The 24943-nt window shown below is 44.1% G+C and overlaps 1 protein-coding gene across 1 annotated transcript in view; it reads right to left on the reverse strand.

The window, feature by feature from the left end:
• The window catches only part of CUX2 (cut like homeobox 2), a 478876-nt gene that overhangs the window by 80652 nt on the left and 373281 nt on the right, over window positions 1-24943 (reverse strand).

Genomic DNA, 24943 nt, shown 5'->3' on the forward strand with positions numbered 1-24943 from the left:
CACCTGAATGCTGCTTGCAGCGTTCGGGTGTCCGCCTGGCCGTGCGGAGGCAAGCGGATCCGTCCAGACTTACAATGTAAGTCAATGGGGACGGATCCGTTTGAAGATGACACACTGTGGCTCAATTTTCAAACGGATCCGTCCCCCATTGACTTTCAATGTAAAGTCTGGACGGATCCGTCTGAGGCTACTTTCACACTTAGAAATGTTTTAACAATATAATGCAGACGGATCCGTTCTGAACGGAGCCACCGTCTGCATTATATGAGCGGATCCGTAAGTGTGAAAGTAAAGGGACTCCTGACTTTACATTGAAAGTCAATGGGGACGGATCCGTTTGCAATTGCACCATATTGTGTCAACGTCAAACGGATCCCCATTGACTTGCATTGTAATTCAGGACGGATCCAAAAATCAAGGAAGACCCACGGACGAAAAAACGGTCACGGATCACGTTTTTGCGGACCGTGCAAAAATACTGTCGTTAAGGCTACTTTCACACTAGCGTTAATACTTCCCGGTATTGAGATCCGTCATAGGGTCTCATTACCAGAAAAAAACGCTTCCGTTTTGTCCCCATTTATTGTCAATGGGGACAAAACGTAACTGAACACAATGTAATGCTCCAAAATGCATTCCATTCCGTTCTTATACCGGAGAGCAAACCGCAGCATGCTGCCGTTTGCTTTCCGTCCTGGGATGCGATGCAAAACAGATCCGTCATGACCCACAATGCAAGTCAATGGGGACGGATCTGTTTTCTCTGACAAAATTGAAAATGGATACGTCCCCCATTGACTTTAAATGGAGTTCATGGGTATGTTAAAGATAATACAACCGGATCTGTTCATAACGGATGCAGATGGTTGTATTATCAGAAACGGAAATGTTTTTGCTGAACCCTGCCAAATCCAGCAAAAAACGCTGATGTGAAAGTAGCCTAAATCTAACTAAGGGAAAAGAACCAATGAAATCTCAAAATAAAACACCAGAGAAGTTGCATAGTCAATTATCTTCTCAGTCTTTGGCATCTTCTCACAGTTGCTGGAAACAAGTGCTGGACTATCGGACTTAATAATTTTGCTTTACATGGGCTAGGTGTTGAACTACAATAGTGGATATTTATCAAAATGGAGCACAAGGCATGCTAAATTTGGTAAAATCTAGTAGACCTACTATTGCCCTGCTGACCTCTCTGACTGTAATATGAACTTACTTTACCTACAGAAAAAGTTTAAAATATGTACTAAATGATTCAGTAGTTTTTGTATCTACCAAGGGTGTGATCTCTTTCTAATAAAGGGATGCGGAGCCAGCAAACTCATTACTGTGTCAATTAATGAAGACCACACCTTCAACTGGCTATGTCTATGATCAAATACTGATGTACAGGTGAAACTCAAAAAATTAGAATATTGTGGAAAAGTTAATTTATTTCAGTAATGCAACTTAAAAGGTGAAAATAATATATGAGAGACTCATTACATGCAAAACGAGATAGTTCAAGCTATTCTTTCTTATAATTTGGATGATTATGGCTTACACCTTATGAAAACCCCAAATTCACAATCTCACAAACGCTTGCAGCGTTCGGATGTCCGCCTGGCCGTGCGGAGGCAAACGGATCCGTCCAGACTTACAATGTAAGTCAATGGGGACGGATCCGTTTGAAGTTGACACAGTATGGCTCAATTTTCAAACGGATCCGTCCCCCATCGACTTTCAATGTAAAGTCAAAACGGATCCGTTTGCACTATCATGAAAAAATAAATAAAAAAATCAGACGGATCCGCACCTAAACGCAGGTGTGAAAGTAGCCTTAATAAAACACAGTGGACCAACACCAGCAGATGACATGGCTCCCCAAATCAACAGACTGTGGAAACTTCACACTGGACTTCAAGCATCTTGCATTGTGTGCCTCTCCATTCTTCCTCCAGACTCTGGGTCCTTGGTTTCCAAATGAGATGCAAAAGTTGTTCTCATCAGAAAAGAGGACTTTGGACCACTGAGCAACAGAGAAGTTCTTTTCTTCTTTAGCCCTAGTTTGTTGTTCAGGAGAGGCTTGACAAGAGGAATACGACATCTGAAGCCCATGTCCGGGATTCGTCTGTGTGTGGTGGCTCTTGATGCACTAACTCCAGCCTCAGTCCACTGTTTGTCAAAGTCGCCAACACTTTTGCCCGGCCTTTTCCTGACAATCCTCTCCAGGCTGCGGTCATCCCTGCTGCTTGTGCACCTTTTTCTTCCTCATTCTATTAATGTGCTCCCTCAGAGTTAGGGGGATTGACAGAGTTATCGTGTCCCCCAGGGGTGGCGATTGGAAGAAGGTATTAGGTCAAAAAAAAAAACAGGTGGATCTACACCCTGAATACCAACGTCCCCCTGGGTCTCAATGAGGGCAACAGCTTTGTCCCCTTCCTGTGAGGCACCATGGTATGATCTGGTCTCCTCTCTGACTATTTCTCCTTTGGAACATCTCTCTCTCTCCCCCCAGCCTTGATACTTAGATGTGACATTTCTTTGTAGTTTCTTCCTCTGACCCGGTATCCTTTGGTACCGACTGTTTTTAGCAGTTATTAACTTAACTTTATTATCTTTTTTTCGTACTTTTTAACTGCTTTGTGTACTATCTGTGTTTGGTTCTCCTGGTTTTTTTCTCATGCATGTGAGTTTTGTCTCTTTAAATTTGCGGGGATCAGTTGATGTCCATTGGCCATGCTGTTAGTGTTCTGCATCGTTGGAATTGGACATACTGCCAGCCGAAAACTTGCCCACTCTGGATTTTGACTCTTCTTCCCACCACCTTCGGTCTAACTGACCTTGTTGGACTTTCGATATATCCTCAATCCATTAGGCTGTTAGTGCCGACGGGGATTTTCTAACTGGAGGGTTATGTACAGGGTTGTATGGTCTGCAGCCCACCTTCAGTCCTCTAGAAAAAATAGTTCTGTGTGCACTCTCAAGAAATGTGATTTCTGGGTCAAATTTTGCGGACCTGGGCCAATATTGATTATTCACATGTTATGCACATATTATATTATATTACCTTATATTATTTCACCTCTTACCTGCATGTCACCCTTTCACTCCTCACTTCCTCACCTGCACTGTGCACCTTATTTTGTCTCAGCTTATTTAGCCTTATGCAATGCTCACCTTTATTATCAATTTACACGGTACTGTGTCTACTGCTGCGGTGCTATTGGATTTATTATCCATTGCACCCCACTTTTTAGGCACAAATTTACAAATGGAGTATACGTTGAAAAAATAGTACATCTAAAGAGAGTATTAGGAACTCTTTTCGGATGTACTATTATGTGAATTGCTTTTATTGGCTCAATCTGATGTATACACACAGAATTATTTAAATAATGGTCATGGTATTATGATTGATGTATCATGGTGTTCTTGCCTCTATGTGGACATATCACATGACTTTTTGACTGATGGGGGAGGTCCGGGACCATTGCCTCGGCCCACCACGTAGGCTGTGATTTTCTTAGTCATGTGATCAGTGTCACACTTGAGATCTAATATGGACCTTTTTTAGCTTTATAGCGCATGCGCTAGGATTGGGGATACATAGCGTACCATGAGGGAAGTTCGACTCTATGCTTGTATCCCCGCGAGAACTTCGAGACTTGTGGTGTGACGTCTTGTGGTCGTGTCCCTGCTCGGATTAATGCGCGCATGCGCGGAGGCTCTTTCCCCGGCAGCGGCGTTCTGCGCATGCCCCTCTTGCTATGTGGATCGTGAGACACTTCCGGATTCGGCGCTCATTGCTAACACCTGCAAGATTACCTGGGAGGTCTCCCGGTCTGCACTAGCTTCCATTGGCTATCTCGGTGGGAGGTTCCCGAATGGGAGGGGGATTGTTGAGACTCACAGGTATTTATACCGGTTTACCACCAGGAGAAACCATACGCCCCCTGAAGAAGCAAGGCGAAACGCGCGTCGGGTAAGGAGCCATCACACTATCCTCTCTGGTCAGTATAGGTTACCACGGTCGATTCCATTTGAACTGTTGGTTGCAGGCAGATCAGCATCTGCTCACAGGTGCTAGTTTTCATTTCTGACCGCTCTGCAAATCTTAAGTGCGGACTTATGTTCTTTTCTCTTATATATTAATGACCCTTGGTAGTGTAATAAGGACGTTGTGCTTTTGTGCAAGTATTATTAGGACTCTTACCATTTATTGCATTAGCTCATAATCGTCCTATCACCCCTTGCACCATCGTACCTATCAGATATATCAGTTCTTGGATTGGTTGGGTGGCTCCATGCACTTGTCACTTTATACTCCTGCACTTTTTACCATTAATTGAAACCGTCATATATGTAATAATTAGGCTACTTTCACACTAGCGTTCGGGCGGATCCGTTCTGAACGGATCCGATCATAATAATGCAGACGGAGGCTCCGTTCAGAACGGATCCGTCTGCATTATTTTAGCATATAACAGCTAAGTGTGAAAATAGCCTCGTACGGATCCGTCCAGACTTTCAATGTAAAGTCAATGGGGGACGGATCCGCCTGAAGATTGAGCCATATTGTGGCATCTTCAAACGGATCCGTCCCCATTGACTTACATTGTAAGTCTGGACGGATCCGCACGGCCAGGCGGACACCCGAACGCTGCAAGCAGCGTTCAGCTGTCCGCCTGTCCGTGCGGAGGCGAGCGGAGCGGAGGCTGAACGCCACCAGACTGATGCAGTCTGAGCGGATCCGCTCCATTCAGACTGCATCAAGGCTGGACGGCTGCGTTCGGGTCCGCTCGTGAGCCCCTTCAAACGGAGCTCACGAGCGGACCGACGAACGCTAGTGTGAAAGTAGCCTTATTGTGTTTTTCTACTAATAAAGCATTATCAAATATATATGTGTGTGACTTTTTAGGTTCTCTATCTATGTACACACATATTCTCTTACACTCTAGCCTAACATCTTTTGGTTGTGTTTGTGAAAGTCGCCAACACTTTTGCCCGGCCTTTTCCTGACAATCCTCTCCAGGCTGCGGTCATCCCTGCTGCTTGTGCACCATTTTCTTCCTCATTCTATTAATGTGCTTTGATACAGCACTTTGGGAACATCCAACTTCTTTTGCAATTGCCTTTTGAGGCTTTCCCTCCTTATGGAGGGTGTCAATGATGGTTTTCTGCACAACTGTCAGGTCAGCAGTATTTCCCATAATTGTGATTCCTACTGAACCAGACTGAGAGACAATTTAAAGGCTCAGGTACGCTCAGGGGGTATGGATTAGGCTACTTTCACACTGGCGTTTGGTGCAGATCAGTCATGGATCTGCACAGACGGATCCGTTACAATAATACAACAGCCTGCATCCGTTCAGAACGGATCCGCTTGTATTATCTTTAACATAGCCAAGACGGATCCGTCTTGAACACCATTGAAAGTCAATGGAGGACGGATCCGTTTTCTATTGTGCCAGATTGTGTCATAGAAAACGGATCCGTCCCCAATGACTTACATTGTGTGCCAGGACGGATCCATTTGGCTCAGTTTCGTCAGGCGGAACAGAGGCAAACTGATGCATTCTGAACGGATCCTTTTCCATTCACAATGCATTAAGGGCAAAACTGATCCGTTTTAGACCGCTTGTGAGAGCCCTGAACGGATCTCACAAACGGAAAGCCAAAACGCCAGTGTGAAAGTAGCCTTAAAGAGGACCTTTCACTCCTATACAAACTAAAAACGAACTCTATCTGTGGGCAGAGCTGCGCCCAGGGGTCCCCCTGCACTTACTAGTATGCCTGGGCGCTGCTCCGTTCGCCCGGTATAGGCTCTGGTGTCTCAGCTCCGTCTGTTGTATTGGACTGATTTTTTTGTAGGAGGCGTGTCCCTTGCTGCAGCACTGGCCAATCGCAGCGCACAGCTCATAGACTGGCTATGAGCTGTGCGCTGCGATTGGCCAGTGCTGGAGCAAGGGACACGCCTCCTACAAAAAAAATCAGTCCAATACAACAGACGGAGCTGAGACACCGGAGCGGCGCCCTAGGCATACTAGTAAGTGCAGGGGGACCCCTGGGCGCTGCTCTGCCCACAGATAGAGTTAGTTTTTGGTTTGTATAGGAGTGAAAGGTCCTCTTTAATTAGCTGACTACAGTGTGACACTTTGAGCCTAGAATATTGAACCTTTTCACAATATTCTAATTTTCTGAGATTGTGACTTTGGGGTTTCATAAGCTGCAAGCCATAATCATCAAAATTATAACATATAAAGGTTTTAAATATCTCGCTTTGCATATAATGAGTCCATCTCTATTAGTTTCACCTTTTAAGTTGCATTACTGAAAGAAATGAACTTTGCACAATATTCTAATTTTTCGAGTTTCACCTGTACTTCCAGGAATAAACTATGGCAGATTAGTAACAGAAACTCGGCAAATACAGCAAAGCAGGAAATGTCCATTTAGATTTTTTTTTAACAGTTTTGCTTTTTAAATGTCATTGGTTCCTATGTAGGGAACATGCAGATGTGAAGTTGAGTTTGAGTCTCTCAAATGATCACGGCTGTGACCTCCATAGACAAGCAATAATTACTAAAAATATAAAGTCCAATTTTCTGATATTCTATGAACGTACACCAGTCACCCATGCTATGCAAATATCCCAGTGCTATATCACAAGTACTCAAAAAATAAAAGTTAGCAAAACTTTTTTTTCCTGTTTCAAACACCAATTAATTGACAAGAAAGTGTGAAAAGTGGACCAAACATGGACCAGAAACTCCTAGAGATATAGTACTTGTAATGGATGTTTAAAAAAGGTTTTTCCGAGTGTTTAATATCTTCAGGATAGGTCATCAGCATCTGATCGGTGGAGGTCCAACACCCGGCACCCCCACCGATTCAATAAGCACCTTAAACTTTTCTCAGCTTGTGAAGCACAGCGCCATCCATTGCATAGTGGTTGTCCTGGATATTGCAACCCAGGCAAATTCATATGAATAGGACTGAGCTGTGCCCCTAGGTCGTTTAGCTTTATCTGTCAGACAAAGCGAGAGAAAGAGAAAAAATTGATCCAGCAAAAAAAAAGGATCCTGTTGCATCAGTTGCCATCCGTTTGAGACATTTCAGTCTGAGATCCATTCTTTTAGATGGAAACAAAAGTACTGCATGTAGGACTTTTTTCCCCCCGTCTAAAGAAACAGATCTCAGACATAAATGGTTCAAATGGATGGGAACTGGATCCTGTAAGAAAAAAAAACGGATCCGTTGCAATCCTATGCATAACTGATGCAACAGGATCCGTTTTTTTTCTCTCTCTCTCTTCTTCTGACGGATCAGAAGAATGGAAAGCTGAACGGTGACGTGAACTCAGCCTTACCGGAGCTCTGGGGAGCACCCTGGCAAACCTTGTTCCTGCCAAGGAGGGCATGGTTTTTGTGGTGCTGTCAGCTGTATGAGAAAGAAGTAGGTCCATGCAGCAGTTCAGCCCAGGTGGACGCTGAGCCAGCACAGGGAAAACGTGATGCTAAAGTGTGAACACTGGGCACAACTAAGGGTTCTTTCACACTAGCGGCAGCCTTCTCCGGCAGGCTGTTCCGGCGGGTAAACAGCCTGTCGGATCCGTGCTGCCACTAGTGCACGTATGCTCTGGACTACCGCTCCGGCTCCATTGTCTATAACGGGGGCGAGCCAGAGTTCCGGCGGAAGCACGGCAAACATGCCGAGAGGCGGCCGAAATGAAACTATGATATGTCACCCGCCGGAACAGCCTGCCGGAGTTCCTTGGCGCTAGTGTGAAACTAGCCTATGGCTACATTTTTTTTCCTGTCCTTCTGATCAGATGAATAGAAAAATAACAGTGATGTGAACTCTCCCTAAGGCCCCTTGCACACGACCGTATCCCATCCTATGATGCTGTGCGTTCCCGTGCACACGATGTATGCCGCTCCAGGACATATTGCCCGCTCACCGACCGTATGTCTCGGAGGGCATACGGTCGTGTGCAAGGGGCCTAAAACTGCGTCTTTACTGCATTGAAGCTTCCGCGGTGGTGTTACATTCTGCTCAATTAAAACCTCTTGGCTATTCTGAGGGATCACTCAATTGGCATTACAACTGTGTTAGAAGAGTGATGTAGCCCCAGCCAGTACATTACAGGCTCTCAGCCCATTTTTAGGCTACTTTCACACAGTCAGGCCTCGTTCACATTTCTGTGTCAGTCTATGAAAAACTCAGTCCATGTGACACCCGTGAAAGCACCTGTGTTTGGTCTATGTGTCCGTTTTTTATCCTATCACTGGTCAGTGAAAAACGGACGCAACATGTGTCCGTTAATTTTCACAGACCCATAGACTTCAATGGGCATGCTAAGTCCACATCACAGACTGATGTGTGAACAGACGCATTCAAATCAATGGGTACAAGTGCTGTCCATGGAAAATGTGGACAGCACAAGTCAGTGAAAAACGGACATATGAACGAGGCCTCAGTGTTTGGTCAGTGGATTCCATCAGCGATTGTGAGCCCAAAACACAGAACAGGAGCATATCTTTCCATTATACCTTATTGCTGTGTAATCTCCACTCCTGATGCCAGGGGAAAGAAGGATCTAGCCTGTTAGATTTCAGCATGCCGATCCTGTGTTCTTTAGAGAAATAAGTCAGTGCCAATGACTCCCCTCTTCCTATTGTACAGGGGAGATATGTTCTGAGTGCTAGGCAGAGCCAAATATATGTGTTTATGGGGGTTCAGGAGGAATACTCTGTGTGCATTCCGTTTCCGTATGTCCGTATTTCCGTTCCGCAACATGTCCTATTATTGACCGCATTACAGACATGGATAGTACTGTTCTATTAGGGGACAGCTGTTCCCTTCCACAAAATATGGAATGCACACGGACATCATCCGTATTTTTTGCGGACTGCAAAATACATACGGTCGTGTGCATGAGGCCTAACACCATTTAGAAATTACAACATTTATACTTTATCCTTAGAAAGATCTCCAGGTTGTAAAAGTGCAAACTGAGAGCCGCCCAGACTCCAGCGCCTCTGAGGCGAGCAAAGCAGTTACACAACTCCTGGCTCCTCTCTACCACAGTTTAATGAACTCCTACTTTATTTGCTCACTGTTCACATTTGTCTGCCCCTAATATCTCTCCACATTAATCATCCTCAGGTATTTAATTTAAACATTGTTTGCATTTCCCTGCGAGCACACACAAACCTGTTATTAGCTGAACAAGTATTAAATAATGATTTATGAAAAGGCGTCAACAAAGATTTGGGTAAAGAGAAGATGTACTGGCCATGGTTAATTATCAGTTATTGTTCTGCATTCCAGTCCCTGAATCTAACACAACCATTGAGGTAGTGCTGATCCCAGGGAGGATGAGGTTTAAGGGCACAGTGAATACAGTCATCAACTCACCAACAAATACCTTTATTCTTTAGTCAAATTACCGTATATTTCAGACATTGGTATGATTAAAGGGAGTCTTTCACCTAAAATCACCATATTAGAACACTAACATCAGGATCTCCATTACATTCCTCCATATTGCTGTCCATCGCGATTTTCTCAGAAAAACACTTTTATTCAATATGTTATATCATATGAAAAGAACCGAGGGGCCTGGGCAACAGCCGCATGAACAACTCCCCTGGGCACCTTCAGAAGCTAATTGACATATTGAATAAAAGTGTTTTTCAAAAAAAATTGATGATGGACAGCATTCTAATATGGGAAATGTAATGGAAATCCTGATGTTAGTGCTCTATAATGGTGATTTTAGTTGAAAGACTCCCATTAAAGGAGAATGCATTACAATTTCATCAAAGATTCATTATCAAGTTGTGAAGATGTTAAAGCCAGTAAGGCCTCTTTCAGACGGGCGTTGCGGGAAAAGGTGCGGTGCGTTGCGGGAACATGCATGATTTTTCCGCGCGAGTACAAAACATTGTAATGTGTTTTGCACTCGCATGAGAAAAATCTGCATGTTTCACAGAAGTTCGGGCTTGGGATCGGTGCTCTGTAGATTGTATTATTTTACCTTATAACATGGTAATAACGGAAAATAATAGCATTCTGATTACAGAATGCATAGTACAATAGCGCTGGGGGGGTTAAAAAAAGAAATAAAATTTAACTCACCTTAATCCACTTGATCGCGCAGCCGGCATCTCTTCTGTCTTCTTTCTTTGCTGTGTGCAGGAACAGGACCTGTGGTGACGTCACTCCGGTCATCACATGATCCATCACATGATCTTTTACCATGGTGATGGATCATGTGATGGACCATGTGATGACCGGAGTGACATTACCACAGGTCCTGTTCCTGCACACAGCACAGAAGACAGATAGAAGAGATGCCGGCTGAGCGATCAAGTGGATTAAGAAGAGTTAAATTATTTTTATTTATTTTTAACCCCTCCAGCGCTATTGTACTATGCATTCTGTATTCAGAATGCTATTTTCCCTTATAACCATGTTATAAGGGAAAATAATAATGATCGGGTCTCCATCCCGATCGTCTCCTAGCAACCGTGCGTGAAAATCGCACCGCATCCGCACTTGCTTGCGATTTTCACGCAACCCCATTCATTTCTATAGGGCCTGCGTTACGTAAAAAACACACAAAACAGAGCATGCTGCGATTTTCACGCAACGCACAAGTGATGCGTGAAAAACATAGAAATGAATGGGTCGGGATTCAGTGCGGGTGCAATGCATTCAACTCACGCATCGCATCCGTGTGGAATACTCCCCTGTGTGAAAGAGGCCTAAGGGTCCACCCTTGAATACCATTCTGTGTTGAGTTAAAGGGTTTCTATGCTTTTACTATACTGATGACCTATCCTCAGGATACAGTAGGCCAGGGGTGCGCAAACATTTTTGGTCTGGGGTTTGTCACATTGCACTATTTCAACTGGCCGCAAAAAAAATAAAAATAAAATTTAATCAGCGCTTGTTTGCATCAGCCTATTACCCAGGCCGATGCAAAGTGACTGGGGAAGAATGATCGCTACCACAGTCATTCCTTCCTCATTCAGTTTTATTGATTACCGTTAGCCCATCCCTGATTACACGGTGAGATGTGCTGAAAATAATCGTACATCTTTTATCCTGATTCTTGATTCCTGAAACTACACCCCTCAAGGTATTCAAAACAGATTTTACAAACTTTGTTAACCCTTTAGGTGTTGCACAAGCGTTATTGGCAAATGGGGATGAAATTTGAGAATTTTCCATTTTAATAAATTTTTTACAGTAACAAATCAAGGGTTAACAGCCAAACAAAATGCTATATTTATTGCCCCGATTCTGTAGTTTGCAGAAACACCCCATATGTGGTCGTAAACTACTGTACGGGCACACAGTAGGGCGTAGAGGGAAAGGTGCCTTGGTTTATCTATATTACATTTTTGTGAGGCAAGGTTACCAGAAATAGAAATTCTGAAATTTCATCTCCATTTGCCAATAACTCTTGTGGAACACCTAAAGGGTTAACAACATTTGTAAAATCAGTTTTGGATACCTTGAGGCGTGTAGTTTCTTAGATGGTGTCGCTTTTATGGAGTTTTTACTCTAGGGGTGCATCAGGGGGGCTTCAAATGGGACATGGTGCCAAGAAAAAAGGCCATCAAAATCTGCCTTTCAGAAACCATACAGCGTTCCTTTCCTTCTGCGCCCTGCCGTTTGGTCATACAGCAGTTTACGACCACATATGGGGTATTTCTGTAAACTGCGGAATAAGGGTAAAAAATATTATGTTGTGTTTGGCTGTTAACCCTTACTTTGTTATTGGGAAAAAACGGATTAAAATGGAAAATTTGCCCAAAAACTGCTTTTTTTGGCACAGTTTTTATTTTTTAATGTGTTCATCTGAGGGGTTAGGGGGGTATTTTTATAGAGCTGATTCTTACGGACGCGGCGATACCTAATATGTCTACTTTTTTTATTTATTTATGTTTTACACTATATTATCTTTTTATAAACAAAAAAAAAAAAACACATTTTAGTATCTCCATAGTCTAAGAGTCTTTTTTTTGTTTGTTGTTCGCCGATTATCTTAGGTAGGGGCTCATTTTTTGCGGGATGAGAGGACGGTTTTATTGGCACCATTTTAGGGGGCATATGACTTTTTGATCGCTTGCTATTACAATTTTTGTGATGTAAGATGACCCAAAAAACTTTTTTTTTGCACCATTTTATTTTATTTTTTTTGACCGTGTTCATCTGAGGGGGTTGGGGGGTATTTTTATAGAGCAGATTATTACAAACGCAGAAATACCCAATATGTCTACTTTTTTTTATTTATTTTAGTTTTACTAAATAATATTTTAGAATAATTTTTTTTTTCGTTTTAGTGTCTCAAATCTGAGAACCTGTTTTTTATCCGATTGTCAGTGGCTAAATTGGGATATAAATTTAGTACTACATGGTAGTGTGGTACTCCCTGAAGCAACCGTCAATGCAGAGGCCCGGATGATCAGGGCACGTGCAACACTGAGTAGTGGTGTCCTTCCCTATCCCCCTCCTACGACACACTCTGCACTTTTTTGGGGTCCGTCCCTTCTTTTCACTATGGGGGACCACACCTGGAAAGTGTTGGCCAGGGACGATCCGGGCACCTCCAGTTCCCGAGGTACTCCGGCCTGCTCTTTCCCAGTCAGAAAAGGGCCTTGAGGACTGCCTCATAGAACTGAAGGAATGTCCCTGTGTTGCTAGCACTCCGGGACAGCACAAAAGAGTTGTACAAGGCAACCTGCACCAAGTAGACCGCAGGAGGGGGACATGCGGCATTATCTGAATAATGCAGGCATTTCCGGATGGCCTCAAACCGGGTATGTGTCATGGCCGTACTGTAAAGTGGGGTCTGGCAGAGGACGTCCCCACTAGAGTAATGCCTGACACTAGGTTTCTTGACTAGGCCCGTGTGCAGCACAAGGCCCCAAAACTGCCTGCGCCCAAAAAAAAAAGTTTGCAAAACCTGCAAAACCCCTGGGAAATCTAGGGTCACACAGCTGTGCTGTGGACCCCAGACACCCGATTTAGGGTGATGCAATTACAAACTTTTTTTTTACTTCCACTAACTTTCCCTTTTATATCCCTGCCTAACCCAACCTTTCCCTAAGTACCTGATTGAACAGATGGGGGGTCCTGGGGCACAGATCGGGTGCTGGGCACAGATGGTGTGATGCCTGGACAGATGGGGGGTGCTGAGATCCGACGACGTGCAGTGCTCCTCTCTCCTCTGCTCCATGGACACAAAAGGAGGAAGAGAGGAGCGCTGCTATGATTTGAACCTCCACGCCCGCCCACCTACCAATCAGAGCCGATCCTGAGAAGTGATGTCACCATCACTTCTCAGGCACCGGGTTCCAATCACCGCCTGCCATCAGGAAGTACCTGTATGCCCTAAGTCCGGAAGAGGTTAATGCACTCAGTGTGCTGTCCGCATCTGTTGCTCTATTCCGCAAAATGTGGAACACACGGCTGGTGTCTGTGTTTTGTAGACCGCAAAACATGGTAAGGTCGTGTCTATTAAACCTTTCTAGTGGGTAAAGCACTTATTGCTTAACACTTTAATGACCAGGCCTGAAAAGGTCTTAATGACCAGACACTTTTTTGTGATTTAGCGAACGTGGTTCAAACACTTGAAACTTTTGTTGGATTACCAAAATAAATAACTTTTGCAGCTTTTTATTACATGACACAGGCCCTTTTAATATATTTTTAGTTTTATTAGGGGGGAACTGTAGGAATGTTTTTTTTTTTTTAGCTATTCCTTATATATGCAAATTATTATAATTAGTTCCTAATTTTGTGTTGGATCGTTTTATTATATAATATATATAGTTTCAGGTGAATTGGGTGATATTGGTGATGGTTTTGGTTGGTGTGGGCATTTTGTTTTCTTTTATATATTTTATTTTATTTTTTATTTTTTTAACATATTTCTGCTCCCATGGAGGACAGTGACTTTATTTTGCACATTTTCCTTTTTAGTTGTATTTCATTTATTTTGTATTTTAATATTTTCATTTTATTACTTATGTCCCCCCAAAAGGACATAAAGAGACCGTTGGGGGCGGTGAACAATTTTCTTTTTCACTTTTTCCTTTTTATATTTTCTTTTACTTGTATTTTTGTTAGATTTTTTGTAACTTTTTTGTTTAAATTTTCTTTTTTATATATATTTTTGCCATACAATATGACTTTCTTTTGTACTTTCTTATTTATTTTATATTTTTCTATTTTATTCTTCAAAATGTTTTTATTACTTTTAAACTTTTTTTTTTAAACATATATTTTTGCCACACACATCATTTGTCCCCAAAAAGGTACATTAAAGACCTTTGGGGACACAGAATTTATTTTTTTGCACTATTTCCACTGTAACTGGAGAGGGGTCAGCTGTGTTTCTGCCCAGAAGGATGGGGGCTGCAAACCCTGGCTTTGGGGGTTGCCGGTTGTGCACCCCTGCAGTAGGTCATCAATATCAGATCAGCTGTTTGAAGAGAACGCAGCGCTCATACAAATATTGTGGTTTCCTCACTGCGCTTGCTGTTGACATTGCAGCGGTGAGCAGGTGTAATTACAACACCGCTGTCCCATTCACTTCAATGGTAGGGCTCGCTCATATTCAAGTGAAGCGAATGAGACGGCGGAGCTGTAATTACAAATGCAGTGTCGACAGCGAGCACGTAAATAGTTAGGAAAACAATGCTTGTCTGAGCGCTACGTCTGTTTAAACAGTTGATCAGTGGGAGTGTCGGGAGTTGATCCCCCCACCAATCTATTATTGATGATCCTGAGGATTGGTTATCAATATAGCAAAGGTACAGAAAATGTTCACTGCATGCAGCCACCACTAGTGGGAGCTTACTGCATACTGTTCATATATTGACTTCAATAATAAAACATTATGCGGTACGCCTCAACTGCAGGTAGGTAGAATATTTACATGTAGCTATATTTTTACAAACTTCTGAGATTTCATAGAGACATGTCAGAGGGTGTCTGAGTACTAATATGCCCACCAACCACTAAAACAAAGGGACAGCACCACTCAGCTGGGCACAGTTCCATTTCATTTCGGTTTGGCTCTATCTAAATGGAGACAGAGACCTTCTATCTATCTATACACTGCTAACTCCACTTTCCGAGAAGAGCTAAGCAGTGCTACACAGAAATGAAGGGCATGGTGTTCAGTGCCTCTTCCCCCTCATTTTAGTGATAGGTGGGGGTCTCAGCACCTGGACCCCTATTGATCAAAACACCTCACTACAACGTGGCAGAAGTTTGTGAAAGTAGCAGATACCTGGACATACATCGACCATGGGCCCCGATTTTAAGTATATCACGCAGATAAGGCTACTTTCACACTAGCGTTCGGGCGGATCCGTTCTGAACGGATCCGCTCATAATAATGCAGACGGAGGCTCCGTTCAGAACGGATCCGTCTGCATTATATTAGCAAAAAAAAAGCTAAGTGTGAAAATAGCCTGGGACGGATACGTCCAGACTTTCAATGTAAAGTCAATGGGGGACGGATCCGCTTGAAGATTGAGCCATATTGTGGCATCTTCAAACGGATCCGTCCCCATTGACTTACATTGCAAGTCTGGACGGATCCGCACGGCCAGGCGGACACCCGAACGCTGCAAGCAGCGTTCAGCTGTCCGCCTGTCCGTGCGGAGGCGAGCGGAGCGGAGGCTGAACGCCGCCAGACTGATGCAGTCTGAGCGGATCCGCTCCATTCAGACTGCATCAGGGCTGGACGGCTGCGTTCGGGTCCGCTCGTGAGCCCCTTCAAACGGAGCTCACGAGCGGACACCCGAACGCTAGTGTGAAAGCAGCCTAAGGCCTCATGCACACGGCCGTTCCATGCATTGGGGGCCGCAATTGTGGTCCCCAATGCACGGGCAACATCCGTGCAGAGGGCCGGACCCATTCAACTTGAATGGGTCCATGGTCTGTCCATACCGCAAAAAAATATGACAGGTCATATTTATTTGCGGTGCGGAACAACGGAAAGAAACACCACGGAAACACTCCATAGTGCTTCCGGTGTTTTGTTACGTGACTCCGTTCCGCATCTCCGGAATTGCAAACCCATTCAAGTAAATGGGTCCGCATTCATGATGGGTGGTGCACATGGCCGGCGGCTGTGGATTGCCGACCTGCCATTTGCAGGCCGCGTGCATGAGGCCTAAGCATATTACACAGTATAATTTTTTTCACAGTGACCCACTGTATAGCAAACACATCAGAGTACTATTTCACATACAGTAGAAGAAAAAGTATGCCAACTCAATGATAGATAAGACGACACTATTGTGGCCGCTGCTGGGTGAATGGGGGACTATCAAAACATTTGAAATATGTGCTGGTAGCTATCTCACCACCAGGGGCGGACTGGCCATGGACCCTACAGGGAAATTTTCCGGTGGGCCGATGCCCAGGGGGCTGCCCAAACCTTCTCACAGCCGCCGGCTGGGTACATAACGATTCGATGCTTTAAGTATTAATGCTAGGAGAATCAGGTACTTATGTACCTGGCCGATGGCTGCAGTTGCCCTCCTGAGCTCAAGTGTATCACTGTCCTCAGGACGGCAAGACAGTAGAATATTGTGTTAGGGGCGGCAGTATTTTGTGTTGCACTGTGGTTTATTCTTCTGTTGGTTTTATTTTGTGTGCAGCACAACAGCAACGTCTACTTCTATTGTCCCCGTCTACTTGTGTTGCACCAACTTCTGTCAACTTGGACCCACCTACAACTTTAAGTTTTTTTTTTTCCAGGGCCACTTTAAGTTCCCAGTCTGCCCATATCCACCACATACATACACCGAACATAAAAAAAACTTGACCAGAGCCTATGGATTTACTGCTATAAAAATGTTTCCCGGGTTCTGGCCACTGCCAAGGGTTCTTGCCACACAAGATTAACACACCACACTTGCGCGGCCACTGCTCCAATTCATTTCTATTTTTGGCTGCCCCGTGGAAATGAATGGAGGGAGGCTGCACATGGGCAGTGCGCCCTCCACCACCTTTCCCCGCTCCTCACGATATACCCACATTGTCTATGATGGGCCAACCCCTTTAACCACTTCACATCCGCCTATAGGATATAAACGTCCTATGGGTGGATGTTTATTTATAAATGGATGTTCTGGAACGTCCATTCAGAGATGCCAGTTGCACGCTAATCGTGCAGCTGCCGAGCGGGGGCCCCGTTGTTAGTGACAGCAGGGCAACCAACAGAGAAGGCAGGGACAGTTCCCAGGTGTCCCTGCCTTCTAGATCGCTGTATACACAGCGCTCACCGAGCTGTACATATCAGGAAGCGCTATGCGCTTTCTGTCACGGCCCAGTGGTCATGTGACTGCCGGGGCAGGGAGAGTGCATGAGCTGTTGGGTCTTTCACAGACCTCGATCAGCCCTGCACTGAGGCTGTACAGCGTTGTATTCTGCTGTACAGCCTCTCTGGGGGCTGTATTTCCCCTGTAACTGGGGCTACTATGCCAGCTCCAGTTACAGTAGACAAAAATGTCTATGACCTTATGGGGGAGGAAAAGTGTAAAATAAAACCCCATAAAATAAAACAATAAAGTGTTTTAAAAAAAATATAAATTAAAATTCCCCAATTAAGTAATAAAAAAAAGTTAAAAATAGAAAAAATTAAATAGACATATTTGGTATTGCCGCGTAACGACAGGCTCTATAAATATATCACATGATCTACCCCGTCCAATAAACACCATTAAAAACTCCAAGTGATCACAAAGGCGTATGTCCCCAAAAAATAAAATAAAACCGTCACCTCATCCCGCGAAAAATGAGCCCCTACATTGCCCCTACAAGCAAAAAAAAATAAAAAAAAATAAAAAAAAAATATTGCTATTATTTTGTTAAAGTGAAATAAAATAAGTATACATATTAGCTATCGCCGCATCCGTAACAACCAGCTCTATAAAAATATCACATGACCTAACCCCTCAAGTGAACACCGTAAAAAAAATAAAACTAAAAACAGTGCCAAAAAAAGCCATTTTTTGTCACCTTACATCATATAAACACCAAGCGATCAAAAAGGTGTATGCCCTCCAAAATAGTAGCAAACTGTCACCCCAGTCTGCAAAACATGCTATTATTTTGTAAAACGTAAATAAATAAGAAAAAGTATACATATTAGTAGGGCAGCAACGATCTGTGGATGACACTGCTATGGGGGAGATCTGTGGATGACACTGCTATGGGGGAGATCTGTGGATGACACTGCTATGGGGGAGATCTGTGGATGACACTGCTATGGGGGAGATCTGTGGATGACAAATATAGCATAAGATGCTATATAGTGCCATCCACAGATCACCCCCATAACAGCGCCATCCACAGACCCCCCCATAACAGCGCCATCCACAGACCCCCCCATAACAGCGCCATCCACAGTTCCCCCCATAACAGCGCCATCCACAGATCCCCTCCATAACCGGGCCATCCACAGATCCCCTCCATAACCGGGCCATCCACAGATCCCCTCCATAACCGGGCCATCCACAGATCCCCTCCATAACCGGGCCATCCACAGATCCCCTCCATAACCGGGCCATCCACAGATCCCCTCCATAACCGGGCCATCCACAGATCCCCTCCATAACCGGGCCATCCACAGATCCCCTCCATAACCGGGCCATCCACAGATCCCCTCCATAAGTGCCATCCACAGATCCACTCCATAACCGTGCCATCCACAGAACCCTCCATAAGTGCCGTCCACAGAACCCGTCCATAAGTGCCATCCACAGAACCCCTCCATAAGTGCCATCCACAGAACCCCTCCATAAGTGCCATCCACAGAACCCCTCCATAACAATGCCATCCACTGAACCCCTCCATAACAATGCCATCCACTGAACCCCTCCATAACAGTGCCATCCATAGATCACAATTCACAATTTGTTTTAATATGGCCTTTGAACATAATTTTTCAAGTAAAATCATATAAACCCCTTTTTTTGTCATTTTGGTGTTTTTTCCCGATTAATTGATGAAATTATCGACAACTAATCGATTATGCAAATAATCGTTAGCTGCAGCCCTACATATTAGGCATTTACACGTACAATCTGCTCTATAAAAATGTCACATGATCTAACCCCTCAGGTGAATGCTGTAAAAATAAATAAATCAAAAATTTGCCAAAACAACCAATTTTTTGGTGCCCTTGTCCCATAAAGTGAAATAATTAATGATCAGAAAATCATATGTACCCAAAAATGGTACCAATAAAAACGTCAAAAGGAGACACAAAAACATAATTTTCTTTTCAAAAATGCTTTATGTAAAACTGAAACAAAAAAAGTAGACATATTTGATATTATTGCGTCTGTAACTACTTGTTCTATAAAAATAGCACATGATCTACCCTGTCAGATCAATGTTGTAAAAAAAATAAAAAACAGTGCCATTTTTTTGTTACCTTGACTCACAAAAAATGTAAAATAGAGCAATTAAAAATTATATGTACCCCAATAAAACTGGCACCTTATCCCCTAGTTTCCAAAATGGGGTCACTTTTTGGGTGTTTCTACTGTAAGGGTGCATCAGGGGGGCTTCTAGTGGGACATGGCATCTAAAAACCAGTTCAGGTAAATCTGCCTTCCAAAAACCATACGGCGCTCCTCTTCTTCTGCGCCCTGCCATGTGCCCTTACATCAGTTTACAATGTAACTGAAGAATCAGGGTAATACATATTGAGTGTTTGGCTGTTAATCTTGAATGTGTTAAAGAAAAAAATTGATTAACCCCTTAAGGACCAGGCTCATTTTCACCTTAAGGACCAGGCCATTTTTTGCAAATCTGACCAGTGTCACTTTAAGTGCTCATAACTTTAAAACGCTTCGACTTACCCAGGCCGTTCTGAGATTGTTTTTTCGTCACATATTGTACTTCATGACACTGCTAAAATTGGGTCAAAAAAGTTAATTTTTTTGCATAAAAAAATACATTTTTTACCAAAAATTTTGAAAAATTAGCAAATTTCAAAGTTTCAGTTTCTCTACTTCTGTAATACATAGTAATACCCCCAAAAATTGTGATGACTTTACATTCCCCATATGTCTACTTCATGTTTGAATTGTTTTGGGAATGATATTTTATTTTTTGGGGATGTTACAATGCTTAGAAGTTTAGAAGCAAAATTTGAAATTTTTGAGAAATCTTCAAAATCCCACTTTTTATGGACCAGTTCAGGTTTGCAGTCATATTGTGAGGCTTAGATAATAGAAACCTCCCAAAAATGACCCCATTCTAGAAACTACACCCCTCAAGGTATTCAAAACTGTTTTTTCAAACTTTATTAACCCTTTAGGTCTTCCACAAGAGTTGATGGCAGATGGAGAAACAATTTTGAAATTTCTATTTTTTGGAAAATTTTCCAATATAATCAATTTTTTCCAGGAGTAAAACAAGGGTTAACTGCCAAACAACACTCAAAATGGGTTGCCCTGATTCTGTAGTTTGCAGAAACACCCCATATGTGGTCGTAAACTACTGTTTGGCCGAACGGTAGCACATAGAAGGAGGGGAACACCATATGGGTTTTGGAAGGCAGATTTTGCAGGACTGGTTTTGTTTATACCATGTCCCATTTGAAGCCCCCTGTTGCACCCCTAGAATAGAAATTTCAAAAAAGTGACTCCATCTAAGAAAGTACACCCCTCAAGGTATTCAAAACTGGGTTTACAAACTTTGTTAACCCTTTAGGTGTTCCACAAGAGTTAATGGCAGATGGAGAAACAATTTTGAAATTTCTATTTTTTGGAAAATTTTCCAATATAATCAATTTTTTCCAGGAGTAAAACAAGGGTTAACTGCCAAACAACACTCAAAATGGGTTGCCCTGATTCTGTAGTTTGCAGAAACACCCCATATGTGGTCGTAAACTACTGTTTGGCCGAACGGTAGCACATAGAAGGAGGGGAACACCATATGGGTTTTGGAAGGCAGATTTTGCAGGACTGGTTTTGTTTATACCATGTCCCATTTGAAGCCCCCTGTTGCACCCCTAGAATAGAAATTTCAAAAAAGTGACTCCATCTAAGAAAGTACACCCCTCAAGGTATTCAAAACTGGGTTTACAAACTTTGTTAACCCTTTAGGTGTTCCACAAGAGTTAATGGCAGATGGAGAAACAATTTTGAAATTTCTATTTTTTGGAAAATTTTCCAATATAATCAATTTTTTCCAGGAGTAAAACAAGGGTTAACTGCCAAACAACACTCAAAATGGGTTGCCCTGATTCTGTAGTTTGCAAAAACACCCCATATGTGGTCGTAAACTACTGTTTGGCCGAACGGTAGCACATAGAAGGAGGGGAACACCATATGGGTTTTGGAAGGCAGATTTTGCAGGACTGGTTTTGTTTATACCATGTCCCATTTGAAGCCCCCTGTTGCACCCCTAGAATAGAAATTTCAAAAAAGTGACTCCATCTAAGAAAGTACACCCCTCAAGGTATTCAAAACTGGGTTTACAAACTTTGTTAACCCTTTAGGTGTTCCACAAGAGTTAATGGCAGATGGAGAAACAATTTAGAAATTTCTATTTTTTGGAAAATTTTCCAATATAATCAATTTTTTCCAGGAGTAAAACAAGGGTTAACTGCCAAACAACACTCAAAATGGGTTGCCCTGATTCTGTAGTTTGCAAAAACACCCCATATGTGGTCGTAAACTACTGTTTGGCTAAACGGCAGGACATAGAAGAAGGGGAACGCCATACGGTTTTTGGAAGGCAGATTTTGCTGGACTGGTTTATTTACACCATGTACCCTTTCAAGCCCCCTGATGCACCCCTAGAGTAGAAACTCCATAAAAGTGACCCCATCTAGGAAACTACGGGATAAGGTGGTTGTTGTTTTGGGACAATTTTTGGGGTAAATTAGATTTTTGGTTGCTCTATATTACTCTTTTTTGAGGCAATGTAACAAAAAAATTTAATACTAAAATTGTTTCTACATTCGCTATTTAGTTTTGTGGAACACCTAAAGGGTTAACATAGTTTGTAAAGTAATTTTTGAATACCTTGAGGGGTGTAGTTTCTTAGATGGGGTCACTTTTTTGGAGTTTCTAGTCTAGGCTACATCAGGGGGGGCTTCTAATGGGACATGGTGTAAAAAAAAAAAACTGTCCATCAAAATCTGCCTTCCAGAAACCGTATGGAGTTCCCTTCGTTCTATGCCCTGCCGTGCGGCTATATAGCCATTTACGACCACATATGGGGTGTTTCTGCAAACTACAGAATTGGGGCAATAAATGTTTAGTTTTGTTTGGCTGTTAACCCTTGCTTTATTACCGGCAAAATGGATTTAAATTTAAATTTTGCCCAAAAATAGGTGTTTTGGCACCGTTTTTATTTTATATTTTTAACACCGTTCATCCGAGGCGTTTGGTAAAAAGTTATTTTTATAGCGACGACTTTTACGCACGCGACGATGCCCAATATGTATGGCTCTCAGACTTTGGAGACACTAAGCAGGCATCCTAAAACTGCGGCCCTCCAGATGTTGTAAAACTACAATTCCCACCATGCCCTGATGATGGCTGTAGGTTGTCTGGGCATGCTGGGAGTTATAGTTTTACAACATCTGGAGGGCCGCAGTTTGAGGATGCCTGCACTAAAACTAATATTTTTTGGGGAAAGAAAAATTGTTTTCGTGTCTCCAAAGTCTGAGAGCCATAGTGTTTTATGTTCTCTAGTGAACTGTTGGGGATTATAAAAATTTAGTACTCCATGGAAGTGTGATACTCCCTGAAGCAATCGATAATGCAGAGGCCCGGATGATCGGGGCACGTGTCACATTGAGTTGTGGTGTCCTTCCGTATCCCCCTCTTGTGACACACTCTGCACTTTTTTTGGGTTCGTCCCTTCTTTCCAGTATGGGGGACCACACCTGGAAAGTGTTGGCCAGGGACGATCCGGGCGCCTCCAGTTCCCGAGGTACTCCGGCCTGCTCTTTCCCGGTCCGAAAAGATCAGGTCTTTGAGGACTGCCTCATAGAATTGGAGGAATGTCCCTGTGCTGCCAGCGCTTCGGGATAGTACAAAAGAGTTGTACATGGCAACCTGCACCATGTAGACCGCAACTTTTTTGTACCATGCCCGGGTTTTGCGCATGGCGTTATATGGCGTGAGGACTTGATCAGAGAGATCAACTCCTCCCATATACCGATTGTAGTCGACGATACAATCGGGCTTGAGGACCGTTGCCGCGGTACCTCGCACAGGGACTGGGGTGGTGCTGTTACCGTGGATTGTGGACAGCATAAGGACATCCCTCTTGTCCTTATACCTGACCAGCAACAGGTTTCCACTGGTAAGTGCACGGGTCTCACCCCTGGGGATAGGTACCTGGAGGGGGTAGGCAGGGAGGCCGCGTTGATTTTTCCGCACGGTCCCACAAGCGAACGTGGATCTGGCGGCAAGGGACCTGAACAAGGGAATGCTGGTATAAAAGTTGTCCACGTACAAGTGGTAACCCTTATCCAGCAGTGGGTACATAAGGTCCCACACGAGTTTCCCGGTAACACCCAGAGTGGGGGGACATTCTGGTGGTTGAATCCGGGAATCTCGCCCCTCGTACACACGAAATTTGTAAGTGTACCCTGAGGTACTCTCACAAATTTTGTATAGCTTCACGCCATACCTCGCCCGCTTTGTGGGAATGTATTGGCGGAAACTGAGTCTCCCCTTGAACGCAACGAGAGACTCATCAACCGCGACCTCCCTTCCAGGTACGTAGGCCTGCTGAAATGTGGCCCCAAAGTGATCGATGACCGGCCGTATCTTGTACAGCCGGTCATAGGCAGGATCACCTCGGGGGGGACATGCTGCATTATCGGAATAATGCAGACATTTCCGGATGGCCTCAAACCGGTGACGTGTCATGACCATACTGTACAGTGGGGTCTGGTATAGGACGTCCCCACTCCAGTATTGCCTGACACTGGGTTTTTGGACTAGACCCATATGCAGCACGAGGCCCCAAAATGTCCTCATCTCGGCTGCACTGACCGGCGTCCAGCCACCGGGTCTAGCCAAAACTGAGCCTGGGTTTTGAGCGACGAACTGTTGGGCGTACAGATTCGTCTGCTCCACCATCAAATTCACCAGTGGGTTACTGAAAAAAAAACTAAAAAAGTCTATTTCAGTAAACCCCACTGTGGGAATCTGGATTCCAGGATTGCCAGCGAAATCCGGAATCTCAGGCTCAAAGTCCACTGGGGGACACCAGCTAAGTTCATCGGCAGGGGGCTCCGGTGAACTTATTTGGTGGGCCGGGAAACCAGTACGAACCCCAGGGCGGCTCGTACTAGGGTGGGCCACAGGATCCCTAGCATGTGTGGCCCCTGGCTCCGCCTGGCGGCGTCTCCGCTGCCTTGGTGGCTCATCGTCATCCGATGATGATGAGGAGGATGCGGATGACAAAAGGAACGTGGGGTCATCCTCATCCTCACTGGGGCTCTCAGAGTCGGAGGCAATCTGGGCATATGCCTCCTCGGCTGAGAACACCCGGCGGGCCATGGGTGTGTGTGTGTGCGTGTGTATGTGCGTGCGTGTAAACCTTTATTCTATGTGCGTGTGTGTGGGGGCACGGGTGTTCACGTACTAAAAAGTCCAGGCAAAAAAAATGGGCAAGTGTTAGGAAAAAAAAAAAAAAAAAAAGTTCAAACTTGCTGATCTGCGGTTCAACGCTGATCAGCGGTCGGTGGGGTGGTGGGGCGGGCGATGCGCTAACAGTGGACGGACGCTAAAAAGTGCCGGCCAGTCAGCGCACGCAGAAAAAAAAAAATGTGGTGGTGGGGGAAGGGTCTGGTGGTGGGGGGAGGGGGTTGGTGGGTGGGGGGGGGGGCTGGTGGTGGGGGGGATGCGGGGGGGGCAAGTGGCAGTGGGGTCTGGGG

The sequence above is a fragment of the Bufo gargarizans genome, chromosome 1, assembly GCF_014858855.1.
Source record: "Bufo gargarizans isolate SCDJY-AF-19 chromosome 1, ASM1485885v1, whole genome shotgun sequence".
Taxonomy (NCBI): domain Eukaryota; kingdom Metazoa; phylum Chordata; class Amphibia; order Anura; family Bufonidae; genus Bufo; species Bufo gargarizans.